The sequence below is a fragment of the Arvicanthis niloticus genome, chromosome 17, assembly GCF_011762505.2.
Source record: "Arvicanthis niloticus isolate mArvNil1 chromosome 17, mArvNil1.pat.X, whole genome shotgun sequence".
Classification (NCBI taxonomy): domain Eukaryota; kingdom Metazoa; phylum Chordata; class Mammalia; order Rodentia; family Muridae; genus Arvicanthis; species Arvicanthis niloticus.
Window position 1 is genome coordinate 41,013,417 of NC_047674.1, and position 16,617 is coordinate 41,030,033.

At 34.6% G+C, this 16,617-nt stretch overlaps 1 protein-coding gene across 3 annotated transcripts in view; it reads left to right on the top strand.

The window, feature by feature from the left end:
* The window catches only part of Adgrb3 (adhesion G protein-coupled receptor B3), a 676,641-nt gene that overhangs the window by 495,492 nt on the left and 164,532 nt on the right, over positions 1 to 16,617 (top strand). The window lies entirely within an intron of this gene.

Sequence of the window (16,617 nt, forward strand, 5' to 3'; positions counted from 1 at the left end):
TCAAAAGCCCTATTAGTTAAAATAGCACAAATACTGTATCCAGAAATACGTCATTATTGTCACTAATCAAACTTGCTATTGAAGAAAACACTGAGTCGTCTTTTATAAATTGCATTAAGCTGTGCACTATAGTTACTTCCTGAGGTCGTTGCCAGTGTGATTTTCCCTTAGCCATGAGTATTCTAAACCACTCACAATTGAACTTAGTCTAAATAATATATTGTTTCTGCTAAATATCAATCCACTACTAAAGCCATAGTTTAGTTACAAATAATGAAACAGTGATAGGCAAACTGTATCATGAAGTTAATTCTAGGGTTCTATTTTTATGTTAACAGTAACTCAGAGATTGAGACAAGTATCTAAATTGAGAAGTTATTTATGATACCTTTAAAATATTTCTCTAGCTTCTATCTTTTTCTATACAGAAATGGATTCTACCTTTTCTTTTTAATCTAGACACTTAACGAGTTGCTTTATCTCATTTACCCTAAATTCTAAAACAATCTAATCTATGTTTCCAGCTCAAGTTTTAACAGAAATGCATAATAGACATTTCCTACCCTTGTCTCAAAAGTATCTGCCAATTTTACATAAAGGGTTAACAGGCATCTGCACAGGTAGAACAGAATATATTCTTCTATATATGTAAAATAAACAAGCATAGTAGGACATAGAAAAATTAAATATTACTTGGAACTAGGTTTCCAACTGGTATATGAAGGTTTAGAGTGTAGAAAGCTGAAATGTTTTAAACAACATACATATATGTGTGTGTGTACACATATATATATGTATGCATCACATATGTGTATTATATATTATTACATATCCTATATATGTGTATTATATATAGGTATATATTATATATTTATATATCATATATTAATTATATATTAAATATTAATTTTATCTTATAATTATCTATTATCTATTATATTTAATATAATACATAATATATTATAATATATTAATATATACATATATTTATAAGTATGTAATTTATAAATGTGTATTATATATTAATATAATATATTTATATATAAATATATCATATATATTATACATAGGTATATATAATACAAATATATATGGGTATATATCAATTACTGAATTAAGAAAAGCTAGATAAGGTAACACAGGGCATTTCGCTGTGTTGCCAGAAATAAATGCCTACTGATTTGAACATCACTGGTAGAAAGGAGTGATAAATTCCATGGAAGCCCAAAGAGTTGCCAGAGGGCCATCTCTGGCAGAGCATGCAGGAAAACATTAGAGTTGCCCAACCTTCAAAAGTAACAGCCGAGTAATAAATTAGTCTTCCCAGCTGCTAGTGCATAATTGTAACAGCAAAATATTACATGAAAATGAACACCATATCATAGAGTTTTGTAGCAGCTGCATGCAGTTATCATAATCACTAAAGGATACAGTCCTGAGATCCAAGAAGAACATAGTGTAGCAATAATAATCAAAGAAAAAAGGCTATCAATTTGAAAGGGGGGATAAGGAGGCTATAGCAGGGTATGGAAGAAGGAAAGGAGAGAGGGAATATAATAGAATTCTAACTCAATGAAAAACATATTTAAAAAATATAGATGTTAGTAGTGGGGAGGAAACCCTGGTGACATTACCGCCAGGTGCTGTACAAACATTTTGAAAGTTAGTTCTAGTCTTCAGAATTGTGGGCCTGTGGCTCACCTGATCATCATTGTCATGGTTCTGTTACCATCAGTGTTGAGTAGTTTCTTAGCAACTGCATCTTGTTGCAAACCATCAGCAACATGGATTCTTTAGAGCAGTGCCTCTCAACTATCTGAATGCTACGACCCTTTAATACAGTTTATCGTTTTGTGGTGACAACTACCCATAAAATTATTTTTTGTTGCTATTTCATAACTGCTATATTTTCACTGTTAAGAATCATAATGTAAATGTTTTGGGAGATATAGGTTTGATGAAGCGGTTGTGACAAAGGTTGAGAAATGCTTACTTAGAGACTTTTGACTATAGGAGGAGAAAATAACTACTTTATTTCTATCTTCGCCTCTTCCTCCTCTTCCTCTTCTCCCTCCTCCTCCTTTTTCTTCCATTCCTTCATTAGAATGTCAGTCATTTCCCCCTTTCTTTAACCATTTCCAGTTACTCTAAGACTGCACACATAACTGAAATTATTGAAGTCATGTCAACCTCTCTCAAAATCCTTTAGTATTGTACATCATCTACAAAGAGAAATTATATGTATCCACCTAAACACCTTCTCTGTGTATCTTCTGCCCATTTCTCCAGCAGCAACACTCTGTACTCTCGGTCACACAAACTAATTCTTTGCAACACCTATTCTTTTTGCTAACTCTTTCTCCTAAATTAATGAACATATTGACACTGTCATGTGTAAACCACACACACTGGCACCATATGCCATTTCGACAATCTGAAAATGCTTCTTAATGAAATACATTGTTTGAAATTTCATGCTTTAATTTCCTCCCATTCATCATCAAAATTTTATCTATGAGTAGAATCCCAGCAATCCTTCTGTTCTTCTTCACAGACATCCCATGGTCTGCCATGAGTTTTGTATATATTTGTGCTTCATTTCAAAGCGATAATATTCATGCAAGAATGTTCTCTGATTATCATTTGATAATCAATCATTGTGATCAGAAAAACAGACCTAGCCTGTATTTTTTTAACATTCTCAGAGATCAGCATGTTAATACATCCATTTTTAAACAAGTGATATTTATCGACTAACAGCTGAGAAGTGTACACTGAGAACAAATGCTAACCTTTGTTCTAAACACGTTAACTTCACCTTTGAACCCTCCCAGAGACTAAGCATTGCCTCTAACCTACATGTTCTGTGTGGAATATGAAAGTCTAGAATGATACAAAGAATTATCCCTCTTTCATGAGGCAAAAGTGTCTCCTCTGAACTTTGTCCATTCTTTTTCTTGTATGGATCACATTTTTAATGCAAGTTATGAAGAGTGATTAGTTCTTAATTTGAAAAAAAACAAATCTGAAGTATTTAAAGATCTGAAGAAACAATCAATACAAAATTCAGCCATATATGTATCAACATGATAATTGGATGTCTTGTGTTTTTCTTGCTTCTAAATTTGTTATTTTAAGGATGGTGAGAATTGGGTTCATAAAACCCATCTGTTCAGTTATTTTTTTTTCTGGTTGATATTTTTGCTTTCTACCAAGCAGTTCATCTGAAACTCAACCTGCCTTCTAGATGCCACCATCAGTTGCTTTTCCTTTAGCGACTCTTCTAACTTATCTGTCCTCAAGTGACCACAACTGAAAAGCCCAGAATCTGCATGAAGTTTTCGCCATTTTTTGTTTGTATGGTTCTGCTTGCAATAGAGTTAAGTAATACTTACCAAGAAATAGTAACTCATATATAACTCATGGGACTTTTCAGTTAAAAAAAAATCATGATTTGCCATTTCACACAGAACTAATATAACGTTCAGCAAAACCTAGTATAATGATGTGACATTTATTCTTTATTCTAAGTTAAAATTTTTTATTTTCTTTGTATAAAATATCGCTCAAGGAAATACTAAATTTTATTATGTTTTTAAACATCTCAAAAACCTAAGAATAAATAAGCCTCATTAAAATATAATTGACTTAAATAGCATTTTTAAAAGTATTGACATGTGGTCCAGAATATTACTTAACATTCCTGTTGTCAAAACACTAACTGAAGTAATAAATATCCAATCTCTAGGAGAAAGTTTTATTTTTTTCAGACATCTGAGGCCCCACTGCTACAGTACTTTTCTGCCCTCTTTCAAAGGTGTTAGAAGTGATGTGGGCCGGGGCTACTGGAGGGACAGATATCCCATGTTTGAGTTCTTATGTAAAGTCATCTTGAGCTATGTTAATCTCACATAGCAGAAGCTGAGCCTGCCACCAATATTCTACCTTTTTCTGTATAACAAAAGATCTTTTATTTCCAGTTGAGAGTGTAACTTCATAATTAAAAGGAATAATATTATCCAGCTTCCCTTTGATCTAAATCTAACTAGTCAGTGATACAAGTAGCAATGGTATTTGGCACTTTCGGGAAATAGTCTCCAGATTAAGGAGAAAAAAATCATCTTCCCATTTATTTTTTACTGTGTTTACTGGAAGAAAGGAGGCTACCGGGAACCGGATCCATCCTCCTGGGATTTGAGTCAGAGGTCAAACAGGATAGAATATAAAAGAGAAGGGGCTTCTGCTTCTGACACAGTGAAATACCATACCAGCCCTATGCTACCTTCCTTCCAAATTTACATGGAAAAGAGTATTTTTTGAGGACTTCTGCCAAACTCGAACCTGTAAATCTTTAATGATTTTGAGTCCATATAAGTGCCAAGCCCTGTGTAAGCATTGTACCTGCTATTTTTTTTTTTTTTTTGTACTCCGCAACTGCAGTTCAATGACGTAAGCAGAATCATAAAAGATGTAAAACTAGGCTTCTGGAGGCCAACTTGGCCCGTGAAAGCCTCAGGCCTTCTCTGTCACTAATGATTCACTTAGCTGGTTCTCATTCCTATGGCAGTAAGTACTCACTGATGTACAATATCATCTGCTTCTTTTGTTTATATTTGGACAGTGACTTTCACTACCATGATACCTTAACTTGGAACAGTATCTGAAATAGTATCTGTTCAGGACTAGATGACTCCAAACTCATCAATCTTTCGACCACTAACCATGTGACTATTCATTATTTCGTCCTTTCTATTCAATTCTACATAGCTTCAATTCTTACTACACTACATGTATTTGGCATGCCATTGCCTCTCTTTATTGTGGTATAAATGTTTAGATATTACACAACTCAGCAAATATATCAAAAGAAAGAGAAATAAACTCAATACTTGAATTATTCTTCATGGTAGTTATTTTTTTATTTTTTAATTTCTAAATACAAAATAAGGTTAATACTTTCTAACCCCTATAAATTCTGATGTGAAAGTACAATTACTTTCCAGAATGATTATAATGAATTTGCAGGAATGAAAGTTACTGTAACCTCACTTTCAATATTACAGTGTTTGAAAATTATCAAGTCACTCTTGTTGCTGATTTGCCCATAAAATGTGCTTTGCGAGGGCCTTTCCCAGTATTGCCTTTTAATTAGTTTTGCTGAATTAGTGGGAAAATAAATCACAGGGAGCTGCATTTTAACAATTAAAGTGGAGGCACTGCAATGGGAGAAACACCAGACTCTATTTAATAGTTATTCCAATGACTAAGTTCCTCTCTTACATGGAACATTGAATTTTTCATAAGATGACTTTCTGCAAGGGCTAGTTGACAGCATTTTAAAAATAATTTTAAGGTCAAAGGTGGTTTTCTATTTTATTTTCCAATAAATATTTGTTTTCAAAGGAAAAACAACACATTAAAAAGAAAAAAAAGGACACCCCCCCTCAGTAGAAACTGCATATACTTCTTTCTTTTACTTCTATCCTGTAATGAACACTCAAAAAACCATGCTCCTTGGATGTTTGGGCGCTTGCTTGATTTGGAAGGCAAAATGTTTGAAATATTTAATTGACCAGTTATTCTTATTTCAAACCCCATCAGACAAACTAGTGGTTCAGTAAGAAAATGTAATGCACTAGAAAAGAAGAATATGAAGAAATTCATTGAGGGTCTTTGCATGTCATGGTTATCAGGGATCAAAGCAAGCTTCTTAGTTTAGAAATTTTCCTTGACCTGTGGGCCTGAGATACACCTCTCCTGCAACAGATGGGTCACAGAAAGGAGGCAGAAGGTATGATTTTAGTTTTACATTGGTTAGGCACCTGAGGAGAAAGCTGTTGTCTTGGGTAGCAATACTAATGTATAGCTTGACAAAAAGTGTTTCTGGAGTGGGAGTGGTTCACAAGACTCCACCCCTTGAAGATCAATAGGCAGTTGAGGTTAAAGGGAGAGGGAGAAACCTTTTCTTCAGTGGTGTAGCCATTGGTCAGGTATTCATGCTCCTATAATTAACCCTGATTAAACACATTACTTCCTGAAAACAAAACCAAGCAAGATGGAAGTAGAAAGATAGTCACTGAGAATAGGAAGGAGATTAGTGGGAATGGGGTGGGGACAATTGGGTATTGGGAGATGGATATGATCAGTGTACATTAAATATATAAACATCATAATAATCTCTATTACAGATAGTTAATTTATTCTGATAGAACTATATAAAAGTTGTTCCTGATTATGAACAAAGTTTAAGTTAATACACTAATTTAATGAAGGCATCTGTGCAGATACATGTTATTGTTGAAGTTTATGACTCCTACTGAAGTCAAATTATTTTGTGATGACTGAATATTTAATAGAAAATTAAAATGCATTCCCATGAGAAAGTAGGTCACTGGTCACATCTCACTCATGGCTTTGCACTTCAAATAAACACGATTTTTTTCTCTCTATAGATAAAAAAAGTTAAGGATGAGAAAATCTTACAAATACACTGATATAACCTTTGCGCTTGTGTTGTGCTTATGTTATGGATGGTTCATGTATGGCATTGACTTCCAGAAAACTAGTGTTTCAAAATCACAGATATAAAGAGGAGAAAGTGTAAACATTGCTTTAGCAGATCTTGATTGGAAATGACAAATGTATGGTTCAGAACAACTGTTATGGCCTTCCCCCTTTTATTAACATATGTGTATGTACGTGTGTATACATATACAGCATATACACATGCATATAGAGGTTAGAGGTTGCCATCACATATTTTCTCCAATTGTTCTCCACTTACTTATTGGAGAAAAGGTTTCTTACTGAACTTAGATGTCAATGACTAGCTAAATTGAATGGTTCCCAAGGCCCTGTCTCTTGTGTCTGCGTCCACAGCACTGGGATTATAAATGTGTGCCACCACGCCTGGCTTTTCACACAGGTGCTAAAGATGCTTATCTTATGCTTTTGAAATCGTCCTCAGCCTTTTTTCTTTCTTTTCTTTTTTTCCTGAAACTAATATTTATTTGCCCTGTATTGATAGAAGTCATTACACGGCATATTTTCTAGCTCAGTTGTGTTGTATGGTCCTAATTGTATGGTCATAATATTTACAGAACTGTTTATTAACAGTTATGGGATTTTCCTTCATAATCATGATATTTATTACACGATTTGGATCCCCTCTATAGCAAGAGTCTAGTAAAATGCGTTCTGCAGAGAGAACTCCTGGCTGCTTCTCATGTGCCTACTTTATAACATCTGTGTTTGTTTGTTTTTTTGTTTGTTTGTTTGTGTGTGTGTTTGAGGAAGGGTCTGACTGATAAGCCTTGACTGGCCTAGGACTCACCATTTAAACCAAGTTGGCCTCAAACTCAAAGATTTACTGACCTCTGTCACTTAAGTCCTGGGATTAAAGGAAACACTCTTTTTAAATTCTATTGAATGTTTATAATTGCTACCATAAATCTTTCGTTTTAAAATTTTCAAAATAATAATTACAACATTTCTTTCTTTCCTTTCTTCCTTTCAGTCTCTTCCTTGCTTTCTTTCAAATTTGTGACCTCCTTTTTATTGATACATATATATATGTGTATATATATGTATATATATATATATATGTGCATATAAATATTTACTTCTAAATATAACCTGCTCAGTTATACGTTACTTTGTTACTGTTTTACTGTTACTTGTTTGTATATTTTTAGGAATGATTATCATTTGGTATTGGTTAAGCAATTAAACAATTACTGGGCTCATCTCTACTAAAGCCTATTATTTCTCTCATTCTCAGAATTTCTTAGTTGTGTACAGTTCATTGTGTAGGGTTTAAGCCTGGTGGACTTTTTCTGATCCATGTTGGTGTGTCTACTAATATCGCCCTTGTTCGTTCATGCTTAGACAGTCATGTTGGTGAGACTTTATGGGTGTTGCTTCTGACATTCCTAGAAGACACAGTCTCACAGCAAACCTGACCCTCTGGTTATTAGAATCTTTCTACCACATTTTTAGCAAAGTTCTTTGAGCCTTAGGCAGAGGCGAATTTTGTAGATGTATCCACTGAGACTGGACTCCTCAACTATGCATTTTGAGTATCTGTGGTCTTCTTTGGTGGTCTCTATCTGTTGTAAAGAAAATGTTCCATGATAAGAGGGTGATGACTACATTTATCTGTAGTTACAAGGACAAACGTTTGTGGATTGCTATTATGCTTGTTTACTGAAGCAGTGGGTGTAGGTTCTCCTTCACTAGCACTGATTAGTTTGCTTGGTTTCCAGAACCAGGAATGGTTTTCCTCTTGTTGAGCTGGTCTTAAGTCCAATTGGAAAGCTGTTGATTACCACCTAGTTATGTGTGTCACTACTTCCCTCTTAGGGTTGTAATGACATATAGGTGATTGGTGTGGTTCAGAAGCATCATGAGTAAGACTGCTGGGTAGGACTATGGTTGCCTTCTGTCTTTGGAAGATTACATAGCACCTTCAAGTACCATGAAAGCTAGTCCCTGGAGAAGACACACTCAAGCCAGTTCCAGTTCAAGAGCTTCTGGGAAGTGCATAGTATATTCAGCAAAAGGGTCTTATCTCTCATCTCTGCCATGCAACAAGGGCAATAGCAATAGGCTGTACGCTTTGGGAGTCTCTTGAACAACTCTAATAATTCAAAAAAAGGGCTTCTCATGTCTAATATTAGAGATTTTTTGTTCTTTGCCTTTGGTTGTTAACCCAGGTAGTAAATTTCATTTAAAACTTTATACGTATATTTATACACAGAATTATATGTATTATACATGTTTTAGGTAAATGGTTAATAACGGGATTCTTTATGACTTTCAAACATTCTTATTGTCATTTTACCTTCTCATTCCTTCTTCTGTATTTACCTCCCTCCTACTTTTATAAAGATCCACTCTTTCCCTATTTCCTATATCAGATCATGTGTACCCTGTTTTTTCCCTCTCTGCTGCTTCTCAAGCCTCCTATCCTGACAAAGGTCTTCTTTTCCCCCCTGGTTTTTGTAGTTATTCAAGGCTATGTACTCATATCCAAATATTTGGAACTAGAAGACTCCACAATAAGAGAAAACCTGTATTATTTGGATTTCTGGGACTGATTTTCTTCATTCAGTATATTTTCTAGTTTTATTAATTTACCAGAAAAGTTCATGATTTTATTTTTTGCCATGAAATAGTATTTCATAGCTTATATGTACTACGTTTTCACAATCCATTCATTGGTTGAAAGACATTTGAGTTGTTTGAATTTCCTAGCTATTTTGAGTAGGGCAGCTATGAATATGTCTGAACAAGGACCTTTGAAGTAAAATGTTGAATCCTTTGGACATATGCCAAGGAGTCATATATTTGGGTCATATGATAAACTCATTTTTAGTTATTGAAAACTATCTATACTGATTTCCATAATGGCAGTACAAGTTTATAATCCCATATACCAGAGTTTGTTGTCAGCTGCTTTGATGATCTTTGCCACTCTGGCTGGGGTAAGATGAAATCTAAAAGTTGTTTTATTTTGCATTTCCCTAATTGCTGAGGATGCTGAACAGTGTGTGTGTGTGTGTGTCTGTGTGTCTGTATGTGTGTATGTGTCTGTGTGGTATTTTCTAGCCATTTTCTTCTTCTTTTAAAAACTCTCTGTTCGCCAGGCGGTGGTGGCTCACACCTTTAATCCCAGCACTTGGGAGGCAGAGGCAGGCGGATTTCTGAGTTCAAGGCCAGCCTGGTCTACAAAGTGAGTTTCAGGACACCCAGGGCTACACAGAGATACCCTGTCTCGAAAAACAAAAACAAACAAACAAAAAACTCTCTGTTCAATTGAATGGGTTATATTTTTTATATATTTTATTTTTTAATTTTTGAATTCTTTATATTTTATGGATATTAAAGCTCTGTCAAATGATTCCCTAACATTCTGGAAATTCTTTGTCTAGTTGATAGGATTTTTTTTAGCTATACAGAACCTTTTTAGTTGTATGAATTTCCACTTGTTAATTGTTGACCTTTCTTCTTGGGCAAATGGAATCCTAATCAAGAAGTCTTTTGCTACACCTATGTTTTCTTCTAGAGGCTTTATGTTTAGATCTTTTATTCATTTGGAGTTCATTTTTGTAATAGATATGACTTTAATTTCATCCATTTGCATTCAGTTTTCCCAGCACCATATACTGAAGACACTTTTTTATTTCAGTTTATATTTTTGACCTCTTTGCCATGCACATATTCATGACTCTGACTTTAATCATTGGTCTACATGTCTGTTCTTGTGCCCGTACTATACTTTTTTTTATTACTATGGCTCTGAAACATATCTTGAAATCTGCAAATGTTATCTCTCTAGTATTGTTGGTTTTGCCTATCCAGAGGTTTTTATGGTTCCATATGAATTTTAGGTTCATTTCTACCCTTCCACCACCTCCCCCCCATTTTTGTGAAGAATGAGATGGGAATCTTCATTGGGATTATATTAAATCTGTGAATACTTTTGGTAATTATGGTTATTTTCACAATATTAATTTTAGTATTCAATGAACATCAGATGCCTTTCCATTTTCAAGTGCCCTCTATCTCTTTCTTCAAAGACTTACACTTTGAATTGTAGAAGTCTGTTACTTCCTTGTTTAAGCTCATTCCTAGATAGTTTATTTTCTTCGAGGCTATTGCAAATGGGAGTATGTCATCATCTTTCTTGTGGGTGTATAGAGACATTATTGATTTGTGCAAATGGATTCTGTATCCTGCTACTTTGCTGAATTTATATAGCAATTCTAGATATTTTCTGGCAGAATTTTAGACATTTCTAAAGTATAGTATAAAGTCATCAGCAAATAGAGATAGTTTGGCCTCTTCTATTTCTATTTGTGTCACATTAATTTCATTCTCTTGCCTTATTGATCCAACTACTATTTCAAGTACAATATTGAAAAAGATAATGGACATCCTGGTCTCCTTCCTTCAACTGCTTCAAGTTTTATCCATTTAGGTGGATGATTGCTGTGAATTTCTCATGCATACCTTTTACTAGGTTGAGGTATGTTTCCACCTGCCCTACATTTTCTAGGACTCTTATCATAAATGCATGTTGGATTTTGTCACAGGCCTTTTTCTGAATCCCTTGAAATGATCATGTGTTTTTTGTTTTTAAGTTCATTTATGTGGTTTATTATATTTATTGTTTTGAGTATCTTGAACCATCCCTGCATTTTAGGGATAAAGTCACCTTGGTAAGGTAGATCAACTTTTTTGTCTATATTCTGTTTGCAAGTTTTTCATTGGGTATTTTCCTGTCTATGTTCACCAGAAATAATGCCCAGTAGTTTCAATTTTTTTTCTTCCCTTTTACTTTTGTTTTTGTTTGTGTGTGTTTTATCGTTGTTTTGTCTTTGTTGTTGCTACTGCTATTGTGTCATTACCTGCTTCTTGCATTTGAAAGATTCTGGCTTCATAGAAGGAGTTTGGTAGGGTTGCTTATGTTTCTTTGTTTCCTTCTTTGCTTGCTTGCCTGCTTGGTTTCTTTTATATTTTATCTTTCATATTTTTTAATAATTTAAGAAGGATTGGCTGTATATCTTCCTTCAATGATCATCTGTCCCAAGATGTTATTCTGTTGGATATTTAAATATCCAATGATGTTATGGGTCTCTTTAGGTTGCTGATATCTTCTTTGTTTAAATTTAGTGGTTTAGCTGAATCTAGAAACTCATCCATTATTTTAAGATTTTCAGCTTAATGCATACAAGATTTAAAGTAGTATCTTATGGTTGCAGGATATAAACACATTGTGAACCTGATGACTATGTTACTTGCTAATAAATCCTGTTTCTAGTGGTGTGTCTCAGTTCTTAGCACACACCTTTAATCCCTCTGGCTGTAATACAAACACAACCTTAATACATACATCTAATCCCAAACAATTAAAGATAAAGTTGGTTTATAAAAGGAAGCACTCATGTTTGAGAGTGTTGTCTAATTGAGTGTCAGACAAAGAGGTGAATCAGACAAAGATTTGAAAGAATGGGATATGCCCAACTCTCATGAGAAGAGAAAGGAAAGGGAAGCTACTGAAGTTTTACTGGGAAAACTATACAGGGACAGGTTTCAGAGAGAGAAAAAGCTAGATACAAGTGAAGACAGAACGCGCCAGAGAATTAAAAGGAGTCAGTAGATCCGAAAAAATTGCTAAAGTTAGTTTAAGGCCAACCAGAGCAATTCAGAAGAAACTGAGTGAAGCTACATTGAATAAGTAAGCCTGCAGAGGAGTTTGAGCCAAAGACAATTGAGTTGAACCAGCTAGTTGGAGCTCAGAAAGAACAAGGAAAGGTGAGCTTATTCTGCATTAAGTCTCAGAGGCTAAAAAACATTGTAGGCCTAGATTAGATTGTATGGAGGCTAGAAGCTTCCAGGACTAGGCACTTGTTAGTGGATTGAGGCAGTAAGTCTCAGAGGCGACAATCATGTCAGGAAAATAAAAGTTACTTTTACACCTTATAATGGTCTAAATTTGTTTAGTGTGTGTTGTTATGTTTCACTGTGTTTATTTCTGATTCTCTTTATTTGGAACTCTTTCTTTCATATTCTCTCTCTCTCTCTCTCTCTCTCTCTCTCTTGATCTCTCTCTTTCTTTTAGTTAGTTGGACCAAGGGTTGTGTTTTCATTTTAATTTCGTTCTAGGATATATTTTATTTCTCTCTTGATTTCTTCTTTGACCATTCATCATTCAGTGTTCAATATTCATGAGTTTGGGTATTTACTAGAGATTGGTTTAATGTGATTTTATGTTTTATTGCGTGGTAGTCAGATAGAACACAAGGAGTGATTTCAATCTCTTTTTATTGTAAAATTTCTTTGTGTCCTAGGATATGGTCTATTTTAGAACAGCTTTTTTTGTGTGCTGCCAAGTAGAATGTGTATTCTTTGCTAAGTGGATGAAATATTCAGTGGGTATCTGTTAATTTCATTTAATGTATAATGTCAGTTAATTCTGGTGTTTCATTATTTTTTTCCCAATGACTTTTCAATTGGAAAATATGGGGTATTAAAATCAGCTATCTTTTTTTCTTTTTTATTTATTCTTCTATCATATATTATATCCTGACAACACTTTCCCTTCTCTTCTCCCCAAAAGGAAAAAAAATAGGTAACAATTTTTTAAATTACAAAATATCAGCTACTATTAATAGACCAATGTTAATCTGTGTCTTCCAATCCAGTAGTAGATTATATGTATATAATATATATTATAGTTATATTAATTTTATTTTGTATGAATTATATTATATATTTAATTAAGATAATATAATTATGTACATATAATCTATATAAATATATATCATAGAAAGAACCAGTCAGAAAAAAACAAAAGCAAGCAAGAACAAAGCCAAATAAACAAAAACCAAAAGTTGATGTTAAGCTTGAGACACGATCAAAAACTAACATGTTAAACTAGAAAAAGAAAAAAAAATGGCACCAGCTGGTGATATTTATGGTTCTTCTCTTAAAGTCTGTGTCCTGGAGTTCATCTAGGTAATTTCTCACAGGCAAACATTCCTACAGGGTTGGTAGATTATGGTTTTTGCTTTTTGTGGGTTTTGTTTTTGATATTTTTTTTTGAGAGAAGATAGAGGCATAATCTTAATATTGCCGGTATTTTGTGATGACATCTGGGCATTTGGACTTTTGTTAGTACTGAATTTGCTATAGACCAAGTTAAAGCAGAAGAGAGGATATACAGGTACACTGGGCCTAGAGGATTGAAATAGCTTGGGTTGAATAAATCTAGTGGATAGAGGGGACTGGGCTGGTATACATGATGTGCTTTCTAGTCCAAACCTGGTGTATGTGGGTAGATCTGGCTGTGTGGAGAAGTTGAATATATCGTCTGAGGGCCCTACATGTTGTAGTATAAGTAGAAAGTGTCCTTGCTGATAGTTAGAACTCCTTTGGGCTGCATGAAAGGCAGGACAGAGTAGCCTGGTACACTCCTTGTGGTATCTTGTGGTTTGAAGAGGATGCTTTCCAGGAGACTCTTTCTACTAGACCTTGGAGGAGGACATTAGATGAGATATAAAAGAGACCTGTGGATATCTGAAAGTAGGAATTCCTAGCAGAAGTCTAGATTTTGGCTGCATCAGAGGAAGGTGTGGTGAGGCTAGTCCAGGCACTCGTTATGAGACCTGGGCAATATCTGGTGGGTTGTGGAGAAGAACAGAATGGCAAGGTTAGAGGGATTCATCTGCCTAGGCCTGAAAAGGGGATATAAGAAGCCTGGGTACTGAGTGGGGTCCTTGGAAATGGTGTCGTAAATCTCTCTCTAACTAAAAATATAAAGTTATATTAGAGGATGGATCATTTGGAAAATTAAAAGCAAGAATGTGTTCCATTGTTTATGGTCTTGGTAGTTTGGGTATGTTTTTTTCATTAGCTCAATAAACATTAACTTATTACTAAATGTGCTCAAAATTATACATTGTGGTCCTGAATAGACTGATATAAGCCTCTGTTATTCAAAATCTGAAAATTGAGTAGTATAGAATAGACTTTTACAATTGACCCCTTATGTCATAAATTTTTTCCTATAAATAAATATATATAAAAAATAATGTCAAAGCACAAAGGGCCCTGGGGAATGCTGTGCTTGAACTATCATGAGAAGTTTTACAAAAAAAGAAGGCATATAATCTTGGCTGGGAAGAAATTCTTCCTAGCACTGGAGAAAAAGAGAAATAAACAAAAAACACTTGGACATAAATATATTTGCTGGGCATTACAACTCTCTTTTTGTTCCAGTTGTCTTTGCGGGGAAACTGCATATACCATGGCATCAGCTTAGGTATAAATTACCATTTGAGGTACCAGTGCAGATTCTCAAAAGCCCTTTGTTATTGCTGTCCATGATGCCTGACTAGGTTAAGAGTTAAAACATTTCCTTCCTTTCTTAATTCAGATGTACTTCCTTTAAAGAGACTGCATTATATTAAAGCAGCAATACACTGGAGTTATGTTAATGGAAAACAATTATGATGTCACAGGCCCCCATATATGCTTAGGTTTAAGACTAAACACTGGTGAAAGGGGTGGTGTCATAGGGTTTTGGGGTAATAACACTGGAGTATACTGGATGTCTGAAAGGAATAAAAAAAATATTAACATAAGAGGTCTAGATACACCATCCTCTCAAAATCTAAAGCGACCCAAAAGATACTTACTAATTTCGGATGGAAAACCTGAAGAAAATTGCTGGAGTGGTTTGAATAAATATGGCGCCCAGAGGCCCCCAGAAAATGGGCCTTTCTGACATCTAGTACACTTCAGTGTCATTACCCCAAAACCCTACCACACCACCCCTTTCACCAGTGTTTAGTCTTAAACCTAAGCATATATAGAGCCTGTGTGTCTGTCTGTGTGTGTGTGTGTGTGTGTGTGTGTGTGTGTGTGTGTGTGTGTGTTTATTGCTTGGTCATATTTTTGGTTCATCTATTAGGAGGTATGGCCTAGTTAGAGTAGGTATTGCTTTGTTGGAAGAAATGTATTTCAGTCTCTTCCTGCTGCCTGCAGATCAAGATGTAGAACTCTCAGTTCCTTCTCCAGCACTATATCCGCCTGCATACCACCATGCTTCCCACCATGAAAATAATGGGCTAAAGATCCAAACTATAATCCAGCCTCAATTAAATGTTTTCCTTTATAAGAGTTGCCATGGTCATGGTGCAACTGCTCTTTGCCACAATACCACCCTAAGACACTTACGGAATCCAAGCTTAATCAAACAATCTGAGTTAACATTGGTAACAGAAGTGTGAATAATGTAGATCATGTGCTTGCTGATATATTGTAGTAAAAAAAAAAATTGTTTTTATGATACGCCTACCAAAAGCACATAACCTCAAATTGTCCTTGAGAAATACACTGAAACTCAAATGAAGGAACTTTCTAAAATATAAGAAGTCAGTTTGCCTCAACGTATTAATGTTAAGCATTAGAAACTTTGAGCTTTCCCTGACTGGAGAGTGAGAACCTAAAGACAAGTAAATGCAGAGAGCTGCTGCACATGAGAGGCAGAGGCAGGAGGATCCTTGAAGCTTTGAAGTCATCCTGATAGAGATACTGGGTTCCATGTGAGCAAGGACTATATACTAAGATAGTGTCTCATCAAACAAACAAACAAACAAACAAAAAAACAAAACAAAAAAACCAAGACAAGTACATGCAGTGTAAAAATTCTAGATTTCTAAAATCAATTCTAGAATTGATATTGGATGATACAACTGGACATGAAAATACAGTTAAGCTTAATACAAGGCTTTGAGATGAGTTAACAGTATATGCTAATGTTAACATCATAAGTTAGACAAATTGTATGGTGATTATGTCAGATTAGGACATATGAAAACTGGGTTAAGTAATTCAAGTATTCTATATGCTATTCATGCAATGTCTGTTGTCCAGATTATTAAAATAAAATGTTAAAAAGGAAGGGAGATGTGTCCTGAATCCTCTCACATACTTTTTTCTAGTTCTACCTTTAAAAACAAAACAGCAGAATTAAAAACAGGAACAAATACATAATATGTATCTCAATTATATTATGCTATAAAATAAATGTCCATTGTTTTCAGGATA